Source organism: Mytilus trossulus, chromosome 10, assembly GCF_036588685.1.
Source record: "Mytilus trossulus isolate FHL-02 chromosome 10, PNRI_Mtr1.1.1.hap1, whole genome shotgun sequence".
Lineage (NCBI taxonomy): Eukaryota > Metazoa > Mollusca > Bivalvia > Mytilida > Mytilidae > Mytilus > Mytilus trossulus.
The window spans coordinates 6,192,290-6,215,643 of NC_086382.1; the positions used below are offsets into that span (position 1 = coordinate 6,192,290).

General features: G+C 32.4%; 1 long non-coding RNA gene across 1 annotated transcript; it reads left to right on the plus strand.

Annotated features, from left to right (window-relative positions):
- Nucleotides 1-21,224: 21,224 nt before the first annotated feature.
- LOC134686771 (uncharacterized) lies at nucleotides 21,225-23,070 on the plus strand. The gene is made up of 2 exons (XR_010101658.1): nucleotides 21,225-21,273; nucleotides 22,083-23,070. It is a non-coding gene; the product is annotated as an uncharacterized LOC134686771 (long non-coding RNA).
- Nucleotides 23,071-23,354: the final 284 nt, after the last annotated feature.

Genomic DNA, 23,354 nt, shown 5'->3' on the forward strand with positions numbered 1-23,354 from the left:
GTCCCGGTAGCTTTGATGTTCCCCATTGTAGTTATACGACAGTAGGTAAATACTATGTTCTATTTTATGCAACATTTGTAATTATTTTAGTCTATTTTATGATATTCTTTGTTGACCGTGTCTCAGGGAACCCCAGTGATTCTACATTTAAAGGTTCTTTCCTATTGTTATTATGTTTTATTTTAAACGTTTGAAACTTTGATAACTTACACCTTTAACATGCACTTTTGGTTTGTAAAGAAATTTATTCAAACATGAGGCGTGTATTTGCACAATGCTCACGCTATCATTAAATTGACCTTTATCTAAATTGCGAGGTATGAGGTTGTTTACAGTTTTAGATCCTACAAAGAATATGAAAAACAGCATTGTTAGATTTTTTGCCGTTAACGTATATATAATTTGTCATATATTTGTTTTAAAATGTTTGCAATCATTTTCAAAATTACGTAATATATATGCACAAATGAAAAATAGGACAAAAATTTAATCGATTTCAAAGTCAGTCCAAAAAGCAACAAATCGAACAGCCATTTTGTAATTTCATTGAACAAAAATAATACTGGGAGTACTAAATAATCAAAACCTAGGTAATGTGTCTGTGTCCGGTCGCAAATATCCTTGTAGTTTTTTCTAGGTATCATTTTCCCATACAGTATTAAGTGTTGATCTTCCCTTCTTTTATTTACATCTTACTGAGACTGTGTATGACTAAGATTGTCATTCTATGACATTAAAGCTGACTTTCAAGTGTTTTTTCAAATTTCACTTCATTGATTTCTCATATACAAATCTGCAACAGAAATTAAAAAAAATATGAGATTTACAGAAAAGAAAGCCTTATACAAACCTTTACATTCTGACAAAATATAAGATGTATGTGTATATGTATAGTGGTAAGTAATAAATTTCAGAACAGCCTCAAAATCAATGCGTAATTAGATGAAAATTCGAGAAAATTCTTACGCGTAAGCCAAATGAATAAAGTGCCTGTATGATTCGCAAAGAAATTAGTTTGAATGTTTTAAGTATGTGTGAATTACTGTCGAAGTTTGAATGTTTTAAGTATGTGTGAATTACTGTCGAAGTTTGAATGTTTTATGTATGTGTGAATTACTGTCGAAGTTTGAATGTTTTAAGTATGTGTGAATTACTGTCGAAGTTTGAATGTTTTAAGTATGTGTGAATTACTGTCGAAGTTTGAATGTTCTAAGTATGTGTGAATTACTGTCGAAGTTTGAATGATTTAAGTATGTATAAATTACTGTCGAAGTTTGAATGATTTAAGTATGTGTAAATTACTGTCGAAGTTTGAATGATTTAAGTATGTGTGAATTACTGTCGAAGTTTGAATGTTTTAAGTATGCGTGAATTACTGTCGAAGTTTGAATGCTTTAAGTATGTGTGAATCTGTCGAAGTTTGAATGTTTTAAGTATGTGTGAATTACTGTCGAAGTTTGAATGTTTTAAGTATGTGTGAATAACTGTCGAAGTTTGAATGTTTTAAGTATGTGTGAATTACTGTCGAAGTTTGAATGTTTTAAGTATGTGTGAATTACTGTCGAAGTTTGAATGTTTTAAGTATGTGTGAATTACTGTCGAAGTTTGAATGTTTTAAGTATGTGAATTACTGTCGAAGTTTGAATGTTTTAAGTATGTGTGAATTACTGTCGAAGTTTGTATGTTTTAAGTATGTGTGAATTACTGTAGAAGTTTGAATGTTTTAAGTATGTGTGAATCTGTCGAAGTTTGAATGTTTTAAGTATGTGTGAAATACTGTCGAAGTTTCAATGTTTTAAGTATGTGTGAATTACTGTCGAAGTTTGAGTGTTTTAAGTATGTGTGAATTACTGTAGAAGTTTGAATGTTTTAAGTATGTGTGAATCTGTCGAAGTTTGAATGTTTTAAGTATGTGTGAATTACTGTCGAAGTTTGAATGTTTTAAGTATGCGTGAATTACTGTCGAAGTTTGAATGTTTTAAGTATGCGTGAATTACTGTCGAAGTTTGAATGTTTTAAGTATGCGTGAATTACTGTCGAAGTTTGAATGTTTTAAGTATGTGTGAAATACTGTCGAAGTTTCAATGTTTTAAGTATGTGTGAATTACTGTCGAAGTTTGAGTGTTTTAAGTATGTGTGAATTACTGTCGAAGTTTGAATGTTTTAAGTATGCGTGAATTACTGTCGAAGTTTGAATGTTTTATGTATACGTGAATTACTGTCGAAGTTTGAATGTTTTAAGTATGCGTGAATTACTGTCGAAGTTTGAATGTTTTAAGTATGTGTGAATTACTGTCGAAGTTTGAATGTTTTAAGTATGTGTGAATTACTGTCGAAGTTTGAATGTTTTAAGTATGCGTGAATTACTGTCGAAGTTTGAATGTTTAAAGTATGCGTGAATTACTGTCGAAGTTTGAATGTTTTAAGTATGCGTGAATTACTGTCGAAGTTTGAATGTTTTAAGTATGTGTGAATTACTGTCGAAGTTTGAATGTTTTAAGTATGTGTGAATTACTGTCGAAGTTTGAATGTTTTAAGTATGCGTGAATTACTGTCGGATTATTTCAATACAGAAGCATCGTTTTTTAAATTCTAAAAATATGTGCAAGATAATTATACTTCATTAGCAATGATAATGAATAAACAAAGTAATTAATACCTCAAGCGCTCCATGGAATAGTCCATTTACCAATTACCTATTAAATTCTGTTATTACACACTTTTAAAACAAATTACTTCCCTTTGTCAATCTTAGACTGGTTCTATTACTCACATTATGCACAGGTAAAATTGCTCTTTCTGCTAGCTGTCCATTGCAAATAAAAATTTATGTCCATCATAAGGGAGACCAAAAAAAAAGGATATCTAATTTGAGGGTCAATTACGGGAACTGGCAAATAGACTATAGGCCAGTTCCAGGATACGGTTTTCAGACGAATCTGTCATGTGACTTTTATCACCTCGTGACAAAAATGTATGCATAGAAATTTCCAACACATGTTGAGCAAATGGGTGAAAAAGTTTTATTTTATACTGCACTACCCTACAGAATGCATACCTGTCAACTCGCCCGTTTTTTGCGGGTGACACCCGTTATTTTCACCATGACTATTATGAATATGCTGGAAACTTTTATTAGAGCAGGAATACAGACGCGCCTACTATCTGGTAAATGACGTCATAAAGGCGTTCGAAATTGATGATCTTTTCCGGTGAAAGACATGATTTCAGAAATGACCTATTGAGAGAAAATATTGGACCTTGAACATCAGATTCCTCCGTAGAAACAACCCCAAAGACATACAACTGAATCAAGACATGATCAAGATAGCTTGACTTGGTATAGGAACAAAATGAAATGGAGTTAAACCAGTTTTACGTGCGAACCAACGACTCAATCAAGCCACAATTTATAAATTTAAAGTAAACCATTATACTAGGTAAGAGTACGGTTTTCAACACGGAGCCTTGATTCACATCGAACAGCAAGCTATAAAGGGCTAAAAAAATGACGAGTGGAAATACATTCCCTTATTGTCCACAGTCACTATCTATTCAAGTACAAAATGCATCATACAATATGTTACGGAAATATTCAAACATACAATGTTATAATTTATTCGACCATTACGTCATTAAAATGTCAAAATTATGAAATTATAATTGCTTTATGGTACATTCTGTTGTTTTCTCTGTAAGTTATAATAAGTGTTTTATGTGTTCAACCTTCACGCTTAATCTGTCAAAACCCTCACTTAAAACAGTTATAATAGTTCAAACTTTTATAATCAACACGAACTACATATTAGTACATTGTACTACACATAATATGACTATTTTACCTCTTACTATCTGACTCTTGTATTACAAACACAAATCTAGTAAACGTCTTTGAATAAAACTCAACCCTGACACTAACCAGCTTCCGTCAAATCGAATAAGATGATTAACTTCAGTCAGTCTATACAAAGTACATACATTTCATCTAAACGTTGGAACATATTTAAAAGTTTCTGTTTTATTTTTGCAAAACGTGTTTTTAGACAAGGGACATGTAAAGACACCTCTGCCTGTCTACTGTTAAAGACTAAATATGACGGTATTGTAATGCCCTCCTATTGTCTCAAGTTTTGATTTCCTTAATCGTTGGGTATCTGCCTCATTGCCGTATTTATTGCATGTTCGAATATGCATATCTGCTACTTTTAACAACGATACAGGCGTTTAAACAGGCGTTTAAACAACAACGCATATTTGTTCCAAATTTTAAAACACCGCTACAATATATTACGAGACCCTTGGATAAACAAAAGGCCAACTTGTTTTTCGTGCGAACAAAATCGGCAAGATTTTAAGTGACCGGAACGTGTCTATGCATTTAAAACAATATTTAAAGAAAGGAACGGAAGTGCGTTACGTCTTCGGGATTCTTTGGTTTTGTCGGATTAAGTATTATACATGCCTTCAAACATTTGAAAGCTAACATTTCATTGGCTAATGTAAAAAGAACAGAAAGTAGAACAGAGAATTGTCAGATCATTGTGAGGCTCTGTGTATATTTAAATCAGATTGGAATGCACATGTATAAGTTTACGTAAGAAATAATTTATGTTCAAAGAAAATGCTTTATACCAACTATTAATTTCTTTTAACTCTGGTGAATGTGTTTATTAATGCAAATCTGAAATGGATTTGATTAAAAAAGAATCAATCGGGCAAATGTTTACATCACAACCTCGTGGTGATCAATAGACAGTGCTGACATCTGGCGGTTCAAGTTATGTCGTTTCTGTTTGATCTTCCGTTAAGTTTATATATAACAATGCAAAAAACGCTTTTCAAAGAGAGCATATGCACTATTATAAAAGCGATGCATGTTTGATGTACAGAATCAAATTGTTACTAAATCTTTGTTAATGTAAACGCTATACTCTTTAAGTCGTTTTGATAATGCATTAGGTTTTGCTGGAAGACTATATTAGTGGTACCTTTAAGTACTGTTTAATTGGTTTAAAAATCAAAATGTACCCCCCTAAAAAAAACTAAAAAAGAAAAAAAAAAGAACAATAACAATAAAAAGAAAAGAACAACCAAACAAAACACACCCATACAAACACAATATCATACCCCTTTAAAAAGTAATGGCTATTTATTTAGTTGTCTCTTCTAAATTGTGTCAAACCGGGACTTTTTTAACATACTTTAATGTTTGAGTTTTGCCCATTGTTGAAGACCGGGCAATGGCCTGTAATTGTTTAAATCTGTTTCCTTCGATCTGTATGGTAAGTTGTGCCTTTGACAATCGTATCATGCATTCCTTTTTTTATAATTTATTTCGTGGTTTTGACATTTGACCATTTATTTATTTAAAGAAAGCAAAGATAAAATAAAATGTTATTGTAAAATTTAAGAATTTATCAAGAGTGAATCATGATAGACGTTAAAGTCATATGAAACGAGTGACCGGTGAAAAATTATGTTATTCCAATTCTTGAACCAATGCATACAAACATCATAAACTTAGTCTTCTGTGCACGATTTTATCATTTTTTTCGTATAAATTTCGTATAATCGTCAATTTTTTTTCAATCGGTCAGTGTTGTTGTGAAAATATGGCAGGTAATTAAAGTTCGTGTTTTGAAGCCGAAGTTTTTAACGTTTGTCACCTGTTTGTCAACAATCAACAAAAAAGCATGGACACTAGGCACGTGTTTAACATGTACAATCAGATAATAGTTTATTTTAATGACATCCATGCGTATTGTGATCACCGGACTTTTACTAGATGGGTCACACTGAGGTCAATTTGACTCCGGAAATATGTCGGGCAATTGCTGGCCAATGGAAAGAAGCAATTAAAATAAGGTAAACTTCTTTTAAATATGAACAAATTAAAGAATTTTCTCCAGAAAAAAAGTATATGTACATAAGTTTTATAATGAAAACTATCCATTGAGGTTTCTTATGACTTTAAAATCCTTAATGAAATGGTAAACTAGATGCTAATAAAAAGGACTGTATATCCGAGGCAGGCTCTGTATATTTGTCTAAGGTTGTAATACTAAAGGCTCTTCTGTAATCCAATTAAATTAAAAACCTTTCTTATCTCCTAAAGATATACAATAAAGAGCGGAGCTATTTTCCCCATGCATATTATGAATATATAGAATCAATTCGGGTTAGCGCGAGGAATTTGAATCATATGGACACCAAACTCCTCACGATACCGTTATATCAAGGATCATTGCAATCATTAGCTTCAATCTATTTTGCAGCAGACACAATCGACACATCGTCTAAAACCTTTATGCAAATCAGGACTCATATAGCTGCATAAATAAAAAAAAAATCAAATCAATTTTCAAAATCTTGACAACCTTTTTAAGATTTTTGAACTCGAGCGATTTACATTATAAATCTTCTGGGTTGCTGTCCATTCATTATGTCCCATATCTACTTCATTCATAAATGCGTTATGGATTTGATATAACAATTAATAATATATATACATGTAGGAGTAGTCTTCGTATAGAGAAAAAAACTTCCTCGCCATCATCGCGAATATACACATATTTTTTTTATTCTGAAAATAAGCACATGTGTTCCCATCTCATACCAAGTACAAAAATGTAATACGGTCAGGAAAATGTTATTAACTTGATAAGTTCTAAATCTTACGAATGGTAGACACATTAATTCTGAAAATAGTTGATATTAAAATATGATGATAACGTAGGAAAAGTAATAATTCTAACATCGTGTTTCCCTCCCCAGAGAACAGTTTCACTACGGAATATCACAACACCCGTAATTAATTTGTTATTATATGTATAAGCATCCGTGCAATCAAATGAAATGTTGAAATGAGGTTTCTGATAGTGGGTCTGGATGGGTATTCCTTCGATTACGTATTCTTACACTTTTTTTATACATTTTTATCCATTCTTTATAAATTTTGTTCATTATTCTCTAATCATTTAATTTTAACACGTCATTATTCTTTATTCGTTTTTTTTTGGCAATTGTGATTTTTTTCTACCCGTCATTTGTTTTAACCTATTTTCTTTAAATATAGCCCATCATTTTCTCTTCTGTAAACCCCACCCAGACACTCCTTGGTGAGGTCAAGAGGAATTCTGTTAAAATAATTTTCTGTGTTAATAGTGTTCTCCAAGGGTTTGTGTTGTTTTATTCGTTTTAAGGACATTCAATGTGATTGTTGAAGAACAAAAGAACAAACAATCTTTGAGGAAAATTCAAAACGAAAGTCCTTTATCAAGCGGTAAAATCAAAAGCGCAAACACTTCAAACGAATGAAACTACAGATACAACCATGTATGTCATTGTGCAGAATGGTAAATTAAACCTGGTTTTATTGCTAGCAAAAATGCGTAATAAAATGAGATTATAAATGTATAAAAAAAATATGCACTTGCATTCAATATATAAACTCATAATTATCCACAACTTCACCAACAAAATGTTATGCCTATTCCCTTCCTTCTTTCAATATGAAAAAATATATAATGTCTCAAAAAAAGATAACCAACAAAGTTCAGATTGCGGCAACCCCTCGATAGCATCACTCAAATCAATATTGATCCTGATGATATTACATGGAATATTACGATTATTACACAAAGAGAAATTTTATTTCAATAATTTTCGGATTAGATTGTATTAATTAGCTTTTGATATCTGATGTATGTTAATAATAATTGCCACGAAGGTAATATAAAAACACAACTGGCGTTACGGACGACGAGTAAAACAACCGACCAACTTCCGAACGTCGCTAATTTTCCCAAATTACTATCGATGAACACCGTTGATATGCTTCTGAATCAATTTCATTCGTAATGTTATTCTTGATTAAAGTTATGATTTTCTCTGATTCTATATTATAGTGAGTAAACATGTTAAATAGTTTTGCATCATGGATTTTCAGTATTTTTCTCTGTATAAGTAATTTCTGTTAAAAATAAGTTTAATGCCAGAGAAAATGGAAAGACCGGTGTCCCTGGCGTTTGACCTTGACAGATGGGTACATAGTATGTAGAGATTATTTGAAGTCTAAATCAAAGAAACAAGTACCCTGGCCCAACCCCGAAATCATTCTACACATCAAATTGTTAGAGACTTCTAATATACTTTGAATTTCTACCAATAATAAAACAAAAAATAATCAAAATTGAAGGCGCATTACAATTTATTATTCTGGTTTTTGATTTTACAACAAGGATCAATAATGTATTTAATGATAAGGATTTTAAGGTAAGAAATGCGAACAATACAAATATGAGATGCCTTTAGATAGGGGAAAATAATATAAAAAAAATACGTTTAAACAAATGATGGATTGGATCGGGGTTCTTTGTAACACTCGCATTATTTGATTATCTCTCCCTACCCTGCGTGTTCTCCCCTGACAAGAGAGTAGAAAGATACCAAAAGGGTCATTCACACTCATAAGTCGAAAAATAACGCCACGGCTAAAAAAAAAAAAAAAAAAGTACACAAAACACCGACTATGTCGATAACTAACGACTGAGCAACACGAACCCTATCAATAACTAGATGTGATCTGAAGTGCTCCAGAAGGGTAGATACATACATGTACTTCTCCACATGTGGCACCCGTCGTGTGCAAACCCGGTAATAAGTCTTATTCGTGATCGGGTAAAGAGGATGACTTTTGGGACATATCTGCTATCATCTGTGAATCGTATATCAATAACGGTCAAACAACACGTTATGGCGTCCGTAAAATCTACGAAGGGATATCAACATTACCACTTGGAAATCTTGATCTAATAGCTTTCTTGTGAGCAACAACCCTCTATCAAGGAAATCATGATAGGAACAGTCTCTGACGTCTTTTTATCATTTTTTTTGGATAATGGATAAGTACTCACTGATGTCTTAGTCTTTGATGCATGATTTGTTTTATTAGCTGTTATTGACTTTGAACTACAGTAGCTGTCATCAGTAACTGCGAGTACTTTCAGATCTGTACTTAATGTCTTTCTGTAGTGTTGTGTATAAGTGCCGTCCACGTCCACTCTGAGTTTTTGTTATAAATGTATTTCTTATCGTATTTGTTAACCCCTTTTCAACAAATATAGTTTGTTCTGATGTTGTACTGCTACACCACTGTCCCAGCCAAGGGGAAAATTGGAGCCTTTAAATGAGTTTAGCCAAGCCATATTGTATGTGCCTGTCAGTGTGTGTCCCTGTGACCTTTTATAACTGACTACGCAGTATATGGACTTTAATTATTGTTGAAGACTGTAAGGTGACCTAAAGTTGTTAATTTCTGTCTCAGTTGGTCTTTTGTAGAGAGTGGTTTCATTGGCAATATTATATCACATCTTCTTTTTATAGTAAAAACTGATTCAGATGTAATTTATACCTGTCCTCCCAGGGTCCTATTCGATGAGAAGAGTAACTGGTTTTTTTTTATTACACAAGTAAATATAATCTTCATGATTTCTGTACTGTGGATTCATTAGTTTTCGTTGGATACCAATTTTCGTGGATTTCGTGGGTACAGGAGAACCACGAATTCAAATGTTCAACGAAAAACACACTTTCTAAAGGAATGAGTGAATACTTTGCCAAAACCACGAAATTAAATATCCACGAATATGTCAATTTTCCTCAAACCACGAAAATTGGTAGCCTCGAAAATAAATGAATCCACAGTATTAATAAAATAAAAACCAATCGATATGAATCTTCAATATTTTTCTAAGAATGATTTTCGCATTATATGTTAAGAAAGACATATTGCATCCAGAATCCAAAACTATTGTTCGTATTAAAACGACACAATAAAAACAAGTATATCATATGTTGAACATTCAGAACAGATTTATCTTTGGTTATCACTTAGTTTTTGGAAGCGCAGCAAGTGTTAACACTCTTAGAAAACAATTACAACTACGCTAATTTGACAAACACATGTTCCAAAAAATTAAGAATAGATAGGGTCTGGAATGTTAATAGAGGGATTCTATAGATAACAGTAAACAAGAAACTTGTCTCATCACCGTTCACAACTGATAGACCGCTTCAAACAATGAAAAAAACATAGATGAGTATTGTCATGTGGCGTGAAATACTATGCCTTTCTAGGGTGAAATATGTATTAATTAAATGTTCATTATTACCAAAGTTATGTATTAAACAAAAGCTACTATTGAGAGGTTAATTTGTTTAGCACGTGCAGGTCTTCACGTCATGCGCTCGTGAGGTTTTTACGCACAAGCCACGTTCGGTCGTATGTATAATTTGAAATAAATGAGATGACAAAGAGTACAAGAAACTGTGCATCTGCAATTGTAATAAACAATATTTAATTACCTTGATGTGCTGTTTTTCCAACATATTTTTATATGCAGCTCAATTTGCGATTTGGTTCTACTAACTCGCGGTGACTTTATCCAACAGCATAGTCAAACTGAAATGGTTTTGTCTACTAGCACTTTTTTCTTCCTTCTTACTTGCTTTTCTTGAGCAACTTATGTCAAATCATGTTTTAATAGGGTTCGTGTTGTTCAACTTTAAGTTTTTATGTAGTTTTTTTGTCGAATTATTTGTGATGTCCGTTTATTTTCTTTCGGATTATTTGTTTTAAATTTGATAATGTTCAGACCAGTGAACTTTGATCAAGCAGAACGCCAAATATATTTCTGTTTACTTTATAAAAATATTTGACAACTATCAGCACTTAAAATTTTCGTTAGTTTGACTTCGTAAAGTAAATTATAAGTACGTCACTATTACCATGAAAGAGGAAGAAAGATACCAGAGGGACAGTCAAACTCATAAATCGAAAACAAACTGACAACGCCATAGCTAAAAATGAAAAAGACAAACGGACAAACAAAAGTACACATGACACAACATAGAAAACCAAAGAATAATCAACACGAATCCCACCAAAAACTAGGGGCGATCTCAGGTGCTCCGGAAGGGTAAGCAGATCCTGCTCCACATGTGGCACCCGTCGTGTTGCTTATGTGATTAAAAATCCGTTAAATAGTCTAACTCGGAAGTCACATTCATGAAAGGGAAGGGGATTGTAAGTACGACGTTAGGAGCATATTCGATATTATTTGTGAAACGGTTATTCCATAACGGCCAACCAACTCGTGATGGCGTCCGTAAAATTTACGAAGTGATGATTTCAACTTCACCATTTGGAACTCTTAGTTTAATAGCTTCCTTGTAAGCAGCAGTTCTCTATGAAGAAAATCATGATAGGAAATGCAAGCACGTGAATATCGTATGAAATGGGAGATATATATACCGTATGAAGGTGCTACTGCAATGTTGCTACTTGGAAAGTTCACAATTGAAAAGCTGAAATCATCTCTTTGGTCGTAAAGTTTTATTATCAACCGACCCTCATTGTCAATTCCTATATGTATGTCAAGATATGAGGCCGACTTAACTGTATCTGTTGTATCCTTTATCTCTAGTTCGATGAGGTAGATGCGTTCAACATAGTCAATTTTTTAGTGAAAGATTATCATCTATATAGCGGAAAGTAGGAAAGTAGAGTTAAAGGATATAGCTTACTTCTTATCTTTGTTCATATGAAGTTCCTGTATGAAGTCAGCCTCAAAATAATAAAGAAACAAGTCGGCAAGAAGAGGGGCACAATTTGTTTCCATTGGAATGACGTGTACAACGATATCAAGAGAGTAAGCAAGCCAATATAGCTATGAGGCAGTAACCTATTGAATTTATAGGACTTTTTAATGTGGTAATGCTAAAATAAAAAGAAGAAACAAAGTGCTTTATCGTTAGTTATTTTAACGATTGGGTCCATCAAATGTATGTAAATTGCAGGCTTAAATTGTTCAGTATAAAATGTATTTGTATACACCTATGAAAAACGGTACAATTATCAATAACGTGTAAAAAGTTGTTGAAATCGTTTGCAAGTAACAAATAATTCCTACTTTTAACGGTTTTGGAAATGTAGACTTATGAAATCATGTTTAAGTCACTTACACGATTGATACGATATTCCCGTGCTTGCATTTCCTATCATGATTTTCTTGATAGAGGGTTACTGCTCACAAGGAAGCTATTAAACCAAGAGTTCCAAATGGTGAAGTTGAAATCATCCCTTCGTAAATTTTACGGACGCCATCACGAGTTGGTTGACCGTTATGGAATAACCGTTTCACAAATGATATCGGATATGTTCCTTACGTCGTAACTACAATCCCCTTCCCTTTCATGAATTTGACCTACCGAATTAGACTATTTACCGGATTTGTAATCACATAAGCAACACGACGGGTGCTGCATGTGGAGCAGGATCTGCTTACCCTTCCGGAGCACCTGAGATCACCCCTAGTTTTTGGTGGGGTTCGTGTTGTTTATTCTTTAGTTTTCTATGTTGTGTCATGTGTACTATTGTTTTTCTGTTTGTCTTTTTCATTTTTAGCCATGGCGTTGTCAGTTTGTTTTAGATTTACGAGTTTGACTGTCCCTTTGGTGTCTTTCGTCCCTCTTTTACACAAATAACTGTAGATTTGGTAGATTAAACCGTAATTACTAAGATTGTTTTCAAACTTTCTCTAATCTTTTAGAAACTAAAAAAAATGATATCATGTTTCAATAAAAGTCCAATTCTGTAATAAATACTTATTGCTATGTACTTTATGCATTTGTTTAAACATGTTTTTTTCTTCTATATTTGGGAATATTGTCTCATTTGAAACATTTTTAATACAAATTTCTTCTTATTATATTTTATATTGTTATTTTAATAAATCAAACGTTTAATCCACCATTTTCCACATAAGGAAATGTCTGTACCTTGTCAGGAATGTGATAGTTGTTTTCCAATCGTGATGTTTTAAGCATTCGATTTTGCCATTTGACTTTCCTTTACCTTTTGAATTTCCTTGGAGTTTTTATTTTTGTTATTTTACTTTGTACATAATTTGTAAAAGATAATGTCTTTGAATGTGTATTCTTGATTTTTTGCTATTATGCTTGGTCTATATGCCATTTTGTGCTTTTTTGTTACAAATTTGTTTGTTTTTATAGTGATCAAGATTATAAAACACTGATGACTGATGTACCCAAATTTTGGCATTTTTATCTATTATGTCTGTTTGTTCTGTTCACAATATAATGGAAGTTGATGCGACTGTCATGCAAGTTAGAGGTTTTAATAGCTTTAAAACCAGGTTTAATCCAACATTTTTACTTGGACAAATGCAGGATTAATATAGTTGTTGTTCATTCGTTTGGTGTGTTTAAGCTTTGATTTTGCCATTTGATTAAGGGTTTTCCTTTTTGAAATTTCCTCGGAGTTCAGTATTTTTGTGATTTTTCAAATTTTGAATGGACGTCCGTTTATCCGTATGTCCTTTGAGACCTAACTTTTGGTTTGATGTATGATTTGAACAAAGTATAAAAGTGCAGACACCCATGATGTGTTATAATATTGTGTAGATGCTGCACTTTTGATCAACCTCGCAGGAGAAAGATTAATTTGTCTAAATTTGTTTTTCTTTCAGATCTGCAAAAAAACACTTATCTAAATTTGTACAGTAAATTTCTGTATGCTTGCTACCAATACACAATACATGTTAGCTGCAAGTCGTCAGCATTTTACTGAATATTTACAGAAAACATAAACGTTACTGATATTGTCCAGTATGCAAGCTGGTCTGTTAAACCGTAAATATCAAAGTATAAAAATACAATCAACGAAGCCTCATCCGACCAATTAGGGGTGGGTGGGACCAGACATCGTCCAATTTTTGTTCATTATGGTAAAAGCTTCGCTGAAAGTGTTCAATCTTTGGATGCATACATGCTAGCTATATCAAGATATCAACAGTAGTATTTGATTTGCAATGTGTCATATATTTTCATCGTTTATAAATGTATGTCTCTACAACTTGTGTTTTATACATTTCTTATAAAGGCAACAGTAGTATACTGCTGTTCAATAATCTTTTTGAGAGAAACAAAATGCAATCGATAACTATGATATCATGATTAATAACTTTATCTAGTAAAACTTCTATTGACCTATTTGAGTCTGATTAAACAATTACGGATTGGAATGTGATAACTGAAAAAAAATGCATAAATGAATGAATGAATTTTATTTTGCTTCGCATATACATATTTATGGGGTAAGATACATGTAATTCACAAAACTTCAATATGATTAATAATCGGGTTGTTTTGAAATACCAGCTGCACGTTTTGACCCCATTTGTGAATTGCGACCACCACACAATTTTCAACGAACATAAAAAGGTTAAAATACGCATAGATTTATCTCCCCTAACTTGATAATATTTAAATCATGTGATCATTTACCTTCCTTTTCCAAAGGTATATCCTATGTATAAGGCATAATAAGGTATGCAAAATGTTTCGTTTGTTCTCTGTATAATGCATTTTAGAAACAAACCCACTCACGTACAAACATGTTAAACACACATTCACACACTAACATCGATCTGTAGAGTTTATGTGCATTCTTATTTTACTTTCTATCAACTTTCGCTTTGTACCATTGATGTTAGAAAAGGAGGTAAATAAATGTAAGTAAGAAAGACAAACACATATTACATATTACATACACGTAACTAATCTATCAGATAACTCGATCTGCGGTTAGAAAGAACAGTATTCTCTAAACTTCCGATAAATTGGCAATTGATTTTAACATTTTATCATTAAAATGTTCTGTAACCCCACTGTCTCAGGTAAGGGAAGGGTTGAGAGCTCTCACAAATGAGTATAACACAGCCTGTGTCTGCCCAATGTCAGGAACCTGCACGTGGCTGTCTGGGATGTCCGATTCTTTTCTGGAGCACCTGAAATCACCCCCAGTTCTTGGTTGGGTTCGGGTTGTTGTGCCCCTATTTGTGACACTTTGTTCACAGATCGATGTCAATGTAATGGAGTTTGATACGACCCCGTACAAGTGAGAGGTTTAGTGCTATATAACCAGGTTCAATCCACCAATGTCTACATTTGAAAACGTCTGTACCAAATCAAGAATATGACAGTTGTTGTCCATTCGTTTGATGTGTTTTATCATTTGATTTTGCCATCTGATAAGGGAGTCTCCGTTTTGAATTTTCCTCGGAGTATTTTTTTGATTTTGCTTTTCACTACCATAAATGCATTGACGTGTGGCTTCAACTTAAAAGAACATTAACAGAAACTTAGTGAAGGATCAATATTTTACCCGTTTGAATGCTAAGTTTTTGTTCATATTAGCTTATACTTTTCAAATGGCAATTACAATGTCGCGCTCTTCATCCTGATCCATTCACTTTGCATTTCTCTATATTATTTAAAGGGTTCCACAAAAAGTATTATTCTGTTGTGATATACAGAGTCAAAACTGTGTGTACATGATGTAGTAATCCCTTCTTCAATTGTCATCAACCACTATTCTTATTAAAAAAAATGCATAGAAAGATGGCACACAATTAGGAAGATACTTTTAAAAGTAGTGTTGTTTTTGGTAAATACCAAAATCTAGTATTAACTTTATGTAATCGGTATACTTGATATTGAATTTCATCTGGATTTTGTTTATATTTTTTCCTGGATTTTGTATTATCAACGCCCACAAAGTTTGTATACTGTAAACCAACTTATTTTCGCGGATATTTTATTTTGCGTTTACCCTTTCTTGAACACTTCGCGGCTATCTAATTTCGCGATTTTCTGATTTACTTGATAAAATTTAATTAGGAAAGATCCAAAGTTTACACATTCGCTACGATTAAAATTCGCGTTATTTTTCTACTTGCGAAAGTCGCGAAAATAAATCGCTCTCGAAAATAAGTTGGTTTACAGTACCTAATCCTTGAATTTTTCTGTTGACTGTTCCGAAATATTTTAAAGACCCTCCCGTTTAATATGGAGTTGTTTTCAAAAATATTTCAGCTTGCGTCTTCCATTTCGTTTTTCAATCTAAATATTTAGTATAGACCATACTCCATTTAAAAAAATCTATGCTTACCAACAAGTACAGGTTTCGATGCATTTAAGGTAGATCACCAGTATATATTTTTTGAGACAGAATTTTTTTTATAATTTGACAAAAAGAAGTTTTTACTATGCTCTTTTCAAAAATTTAATAAAAAGTATGGGTCACCGTGCTATTTTTCATGCTATGAGTCGTTGAAAATTGCTAAAAATTGGTTAGTTTGTTCATGAAAATACACATTAGTGTGCATAAAAACAAATTTATGAGATAGAATTTTGAAATAAATTTTGAGAAGAAAGGTTTCATAATATTTTTTATGAAAATAAAAAGAAAACATGGTGTCACCGATTTTCTTTTCTTGCTACAAGTAAAAATAAAAAATTTCCCTATTAGACCAGTATAAATTTTGTACTTAAAGAGTTATCTCCCCTTAAATGGAACATTTGAAAAAAAATGATTGTAAAACAAAAAAAATGATATTTGTTAAAATATTTGGTATAATACAATTAATTAACAATTTTTCTTTAAATGGAAATAGTTATCAAAGGTACCAGGATTATAATTTAGTACGCCAGACGCGCGTTTCGTCTACATAAGACTCATCAGTGACGCTCAAATCTAAAATATTTATAAACCCAAACAAGTAAAAAGTTGAAGAGCATTGAGGATCCAAAATTCCAAACAGTTGTGCCAAATACGGCTAAGGTAATCTATGCCTGGGATAAGAAAATCCTTAGTTTTTCAAAAAGTTCAAAGTTTTATATACAGGAAATTTATAAAAATGAACACATTATTGATATTCATGTCAAAAACAGTCTAACCATTGAATTGCAAATCTGTCTCCAAATTTGCAGATTTAGGCAAATAACTAGACCGATTTTGTACTGTGATTGTACCATCCAAGATGGCGGTATACCATCAATCTACCTTAAGTTATTTGTTCTCGTCCTTAATATGCACGGCATCTTTGCCAGGAGAAGTTATTAGGTAAAGAAAAGATTATCTATTCAGATTCATAAGATATGTTTTTATTTAATATATGTTGCAGGGTTATGGCAAATAACTGGAACCTTTGTGGTGTCTGTGACAATAGTGGTATAACAAAACCATCAGAAGTCTGGTGTTTCGAATGTGATGATGGGTTACGTGGAGATTGTAGAGAGCGTCACAGTATTGCTGAAGCAACAAGAAATCATGACATTGTTTTGATCGCCGAATACAAGAATACGTCCGAAGTTCTCCATATCGCTCAATTCTGTAAAAACCATAATGAAATATACGAACTGTTTTGTAGTAAACACGATTGTCCGTGAAATGTGTGAAAGTTCACACCGGTTGTAAAGGTTTAACCGACATCAATGATATTATAAAAAATGTCAAAAACTCAAACGCCTGTTATGATACAAACCTTGATTGAAGTCGTCGAGAATATAAATATAATCATTGCTAACCGGAAAGAAAATCAAGCCTTGATTAAAGAGAAGAAAAGACGAATAGAAGAAGTAATAAAACAAACCAGGACAAAGATAAATAATCACCTTGATTAACTCCAGGAAGATATGACAAAAGAATTAGTGGTAACTGAACAAAAAGAAAGCAGAAAAATAAAAAAGTTGTTGATTGCTCTAAAAAAAAAAAAAAGAAGATCACAGAATTTCAAGCTAACTTGGCTTATATAAAACAGCATGCATGCGAATTTGAGACATATTTGGCCATGAAGCATATCGAAAAAGATATTGCAGTCAAAGAAAAATATATCCAATCGGTTGTGGACACTGACACTATAAAACATATTGACATTTCATGCGAAATTAGCAAATTGTTACAGCAAATCACAAACAGTGTTCAACAGTTTGGAGAAATTCATGTTTCGTTTGATTTTTGTCCTTTATCGATCCAGAAGCGGAAGCAGAAGCAAGCCCAGTTTACGGCAGCTCTTCCAACTAGAAATATGGATACCCTGACCCCGACGTTAAATAAGTGTATTGATACTTGGCTTTCAAATGTCCGAGGTTGTTCTTTGCTCCCTGGTGGTAGGATGGTTTTCTCCAGTTTTCAACCATACTTAATTAGAGTATGCAAATCTGATGGGTCAGACGATTTCAAAATAATTAAGATCGGTGATACTTTTGACGTGGTTTCAATTGGTGATGATTATTTTGCTGTTTTATCAGGCTGTAGAAGCAAGATAAATATAATCGACAAAAACAATAAGAAGCTGAGGAAAACAATTTATATGGAGTCTTTTAGCGGTGGAATAGCCTACAAAGATGGAAATTTGATCTACTTTGCCGGACCAGAAGGACTACGGATGATTAATCTTAGAGATGAATCAAGTAAAACTATTGCTAATAACAAACTTTCGGAATTTGCGTACGTTACAACTTTCGCAGACAAACTATTCTAAACAAACAATGAAACTGACCGTGTTACCTGTTGTGATTACCACGGTAACATACTGTGGACTTTCTGTGATGCTATTGTTCTGATGTTTCCGCTTGGTATATCTGTAGATAATGATGGTAACTTGTTTGTAGTTGGATACCATACTTTCAATGTGGTAGTCATCTTTCCTGACAGACAACGATCCAGACAACTTTTACCAAGTAAAGACGGACTTGAATACCCACGAGTTCTGCATTATGACACATCTACAAATAAAATGTTGGTTGCTAATCGCAAATTTAAAGCGATTTTGTTTGACGTTAAATGAAAGTAGTGATGTTTAATATTTCTTTTTAGCTGACCTGAAAATTTAAACATTTCGTTGTTCTAGATTATACATTTATATTTTGTCTGTAAATAAACAAAAAGATAAGTGTTCACTTATATGTTCCATATCCACAATAACAATAAGGAAACTAATACAATTCCTACCATTTCTTCGTATTTGTTTTGCATCGAATACGTACAACACATTCCCTTATGATTATTAAATTCCCTTTATTATTAAAATCCTTTGACCATAAAATCCCGGAGCACATGAGATCACCCCTAGTTTTTGGTGGGGCTCGTGTTGCTTATTCTTTAGTTTTCTATGTTGTTTCGTGTGTACTTTTATGTTTCTGTTTGTCCTTTTCATTTTTAGCCATGGCGTTGTCAGTTTATTTTCGATTTATGAGTTTGACTGTCCCTCTGGTAATTTTTCGTCCATCTTTTAATTACCTTGACCTATTCATAAATGAAATGTATAATTGTGAAGTCATACATTAATCATAAACATTGCACTGACACTAAAACAAATTCTTCAAATAAATCAACCAAGAGATCATTTCAGTTTTGATCACTTATCACTGTTATAGATTTATAAATTGGCTGCTTATGTATTGACCATGTTACAGATTCGAGGTTAGCTATATTGGATCCGAGACTAGAAGAATGCAGCTGATCGAGCATCAGTCTATAATATGACCAATACAGAAACAGCCAGTTCATAACACTTTTATTAAATGATTTAAATTACTTTAATTAAAATAAACAAAGTACAGTAATTACCGCGAAGAAGACATAGAATTTCATACATATCTGAATTTGTCTTTTCGCATTCACCCACGAATTTTTTGTCAACGATGTCTCGTCCAAATTCTTAATATAATGATATCACAATTTATTTTATCTATCAAATATAAAGTAGACAGGGAGAATAATTCAGAAACTTTAACTTTTCTCACTCTTAGACTGTATGTGTTCTAACGATTGATAAACGGAAATGAAACTATGACAATAATCGAAAAGGTTGGGAAATATTTCCGTTTCAAGACTTCGAGACGTTAAAAAAAACTGAACATCAATTAAGATCATTTAAACTTTTAATTTTATGATTTTAATTTAAAAAAAAAAGTATAATTCAAATGTTGTTGATGCATTACGATAAGTCCCAAGTTAAGTAAAGCGCAAGAAAATTGAGACAAAAAGTGAACGTGTCGTATAAGCCCATGGGCAAATACGGCTTTTTAAGTATTGGCCCTGTCGGAAAAGCAAAATTAACTCTTGATTTATATCGACAGGGCAACGTAATCGGTATTGTACTACATGATGATTTATCGGTATAAGGGCTGATTTGCTCATATCATTTAATAATCTGAGAGGAAACAAATCCGGGTTACAAACTAAAACTGAGGTAAACACATCAACCATAAGAGGAAAACATAAGCAACAGAAACACTGAAGTTCAAATAAAAACCCGACAACCCAACACACAGAGAAACGAACTATAAGATAACAACTACAGGACTACAGTACAAATAAATGAAAAAACATTCAAGTCACAAATAAACAAGATGTGATATGAAAACCAATGAGACAACTAGCAAAACAAGATGTATGAAAAAGTAAAATCACAAATATACAGAACTCCGCGGGAAATTCAAAACAGAAAGTCTCTAATTATTGGCAAAATCAAAAGCTCGAACACATCAAACGAATGGATAACAGATGACAATTTCCTGACATTGGTGTAGACATTTTTTATGTAGAAAATGGTAGACGAACCTTACAGATGTTATAAGCAGCTGTGCGGCCTTTAATTATGAGAAATAATAATACAATAGAGAAGACTATAAAAAAGAGCATCACTTATCTCCTCACTAGTTGAGATGAGTCAAAACCATTTCCATTTCTGTGTTAAATTGTAATAACTATAATTGTAACATGTTTAGCTACAGTGTAAACTAATATTTGACCAATGTCAGATACATATCATAGTTTTTGTATTCGGCATGAGACTGATATTTATATATCGTTAAGCTAATATCAAGAATACATTTAATAGGAAAAAATAAGTTAAACAATTAAATTACTAAGAAATTCAAAACGATTACTTACGAAATTGATGAAAAAGACATGTTCATTCACCAAACACTTGCTATTTTTACATAATTTGAAGATATTGATCAGCGCTCATTATAATTTAAACTATTTTATACGGATCATATGTCTAACTAGGTATTAATATCTTTATCTGCTAAAAAATATTGTAAATGTGATATTTAAAAATGTATTTATGATAGAAGACATATTTTCGGTATGAACTACATATATTTGGGTTGAGATGTTCACACAACTTTAAAATGATAAAAAAAAGAGGATAGTTTAATTAAACCAGCTGTATATCTGATCTTTAAACTTACGTTGAGACCAACAAAAAATCTAATGTAAATACAAAACATTATATCTCATGATTTGAAAGATTTATATCATGTGACAATCTATATATAGAAGATATATATAACTTCCTTTTGCAACGAAATTTACTGTGTGTAAGGCTTACACAGGTATGTAACTTGTTTAATTGATTTTGTGTATAATACAGTCACAATTCACGATCTGAAAATTAAAGAAATGTACATACTAAAAATGCAATGTTTGTTTATTATTTTTTTAAATTTTTTTATTCACTTTCGTTTTATAGTAGATGTGCTTGAACATGTTAAAGTCATACATGTATGAAACGAGTGAGTGGTGAAAAATAATGTTTGCCCAGTTCTTGAACCAATGCATGTATACATCATAAACTTAGTCCTCTGTGCACGATTTTATCATTATTTTCGCAAATATATCATATAATCGTCAATTTCTTTTCTCTCTGTTTGTTATGATTTAACAAACATGGCTGCTCATTATATGCCGTGTTTTGAAGCCGAGTTTTACCGATTGTCACCTTATAGTAAACAAATCACAAAACGCATGGGTATTGAGCACGTGTTTACCATGTATAATCAGATATTTGTTTATTTCAATGAAAGATCCATGCGTATTGTGGTCACCGAATTTTAACGAGGAGGGTTACGCTCGGGTCACTATGCAAACGGAAAATATGTCGACGAATTGCTTCCTGGAAGCAAGCAATTAAAAATAAGTAACTTCTTCTAAATGTGGACAAATTAAAGAATTTTCCTCAGAAAAAAGTATATGTACATAAGTTATATAGTGAAAACTATTCATTTAGTTATAAAAAACATATGCATATATTTTTTTTAATTTGAGTTTTCTTATGACTTTAAATGTTAAACTATGTTAACCAATCAAAAATAACACCACGAATCAAGTCAATATTTCATGTCAAATTAACAAATGTTTACAGCAAATCATAGCCAGCGTGCAGAGGTTCGGAGAAATAAATGTCTGTTCTGATCCATTCGATTTTACCATTCAGAGACGGAAGGAAAGACAAGCCCAGATAATGGTAGCCCTGCCAACCAGAAATATCGACAACATGATTCTGACATTACAGACACGTTTCGATATAAAATTGCCATTGGTCCGTGGTTGTTCTATACTACCTGATGGTAGGATGGTAATCTCATGTAATGAAAAAAATCAAATAAGAATACTTAAGTCAGACAAATCTTTAGATTTCGAAATAAAGGCAATTGGTCCAACATTTGATGTGGTATCTATCGGCGGTGATTCAATTGCTGTTACCTCTGATTTTTCAAATACGATTAATATATTCGACCTAAAGAAGCAAAAACTGACAAAATCAATTAAAGTAAATTCATACAATGGTGGATTAGCATACAAAGACGGACATTTGATTTATTGCGCATGGGAAAACGGATTACAGATGATAAGTCTTAGTGATGAATCTATTTCCAATATTACCAATATCAAACTTTCACACATATCGTACGTTACAACATTGTGACAGACTGTACTACACACACTATGACAATAACAGTGTAACCTGTTGTGATAGTCATGGTAACATACTTTGGACGTTCTGTGATACCAGTGTTCTGATAGGTCCACTCGGTATCACCGTAGACAAAGGTGGTAACTTGTTTGTCGTGGGCTGTATTTCTAATAGTTTGGTCGTCATCTCTGCTAACGGACAGTACTGTAGACAACTTTTATCAAGCGGAGATGGACCAAGCTCACCGACAGTTCTACACTATGATCAATTTAACGATAAATTATTATATGCCAACATGTTCGGAAAAGCGTTCTTGTTGGAAGTTAAAATTTAAGTAGAGATGTATGTATAATATTTCTGTTCAAATTCCCAAAGAAAACATTTCGTTTATCAATAAATTACAGATTATATTTCAAATAAAATTATTGGTATGATTTATTTTATTTTGTAATTTATTTTACATTGTTTACTAGTTGAGCGCAATATGTTTTCATCATGCAGTACTTAGTTATCATATGTATGGTAAATGGTTATATATGCTTTAGTTTTCTCGTTTGAATTATTTTACATTGTCTTATCGGGGCCTTTTATAGCTGACTATGCGGTATGGGCTTTGCTTATTGTTGAAGGCCGTACGGTGACCTATAGTTGTTAACGTCTGTGTCATTTTGGTCTTTTGTGGATAGTTGTCTCATTGGCAATCATACCACATCTTTTTTT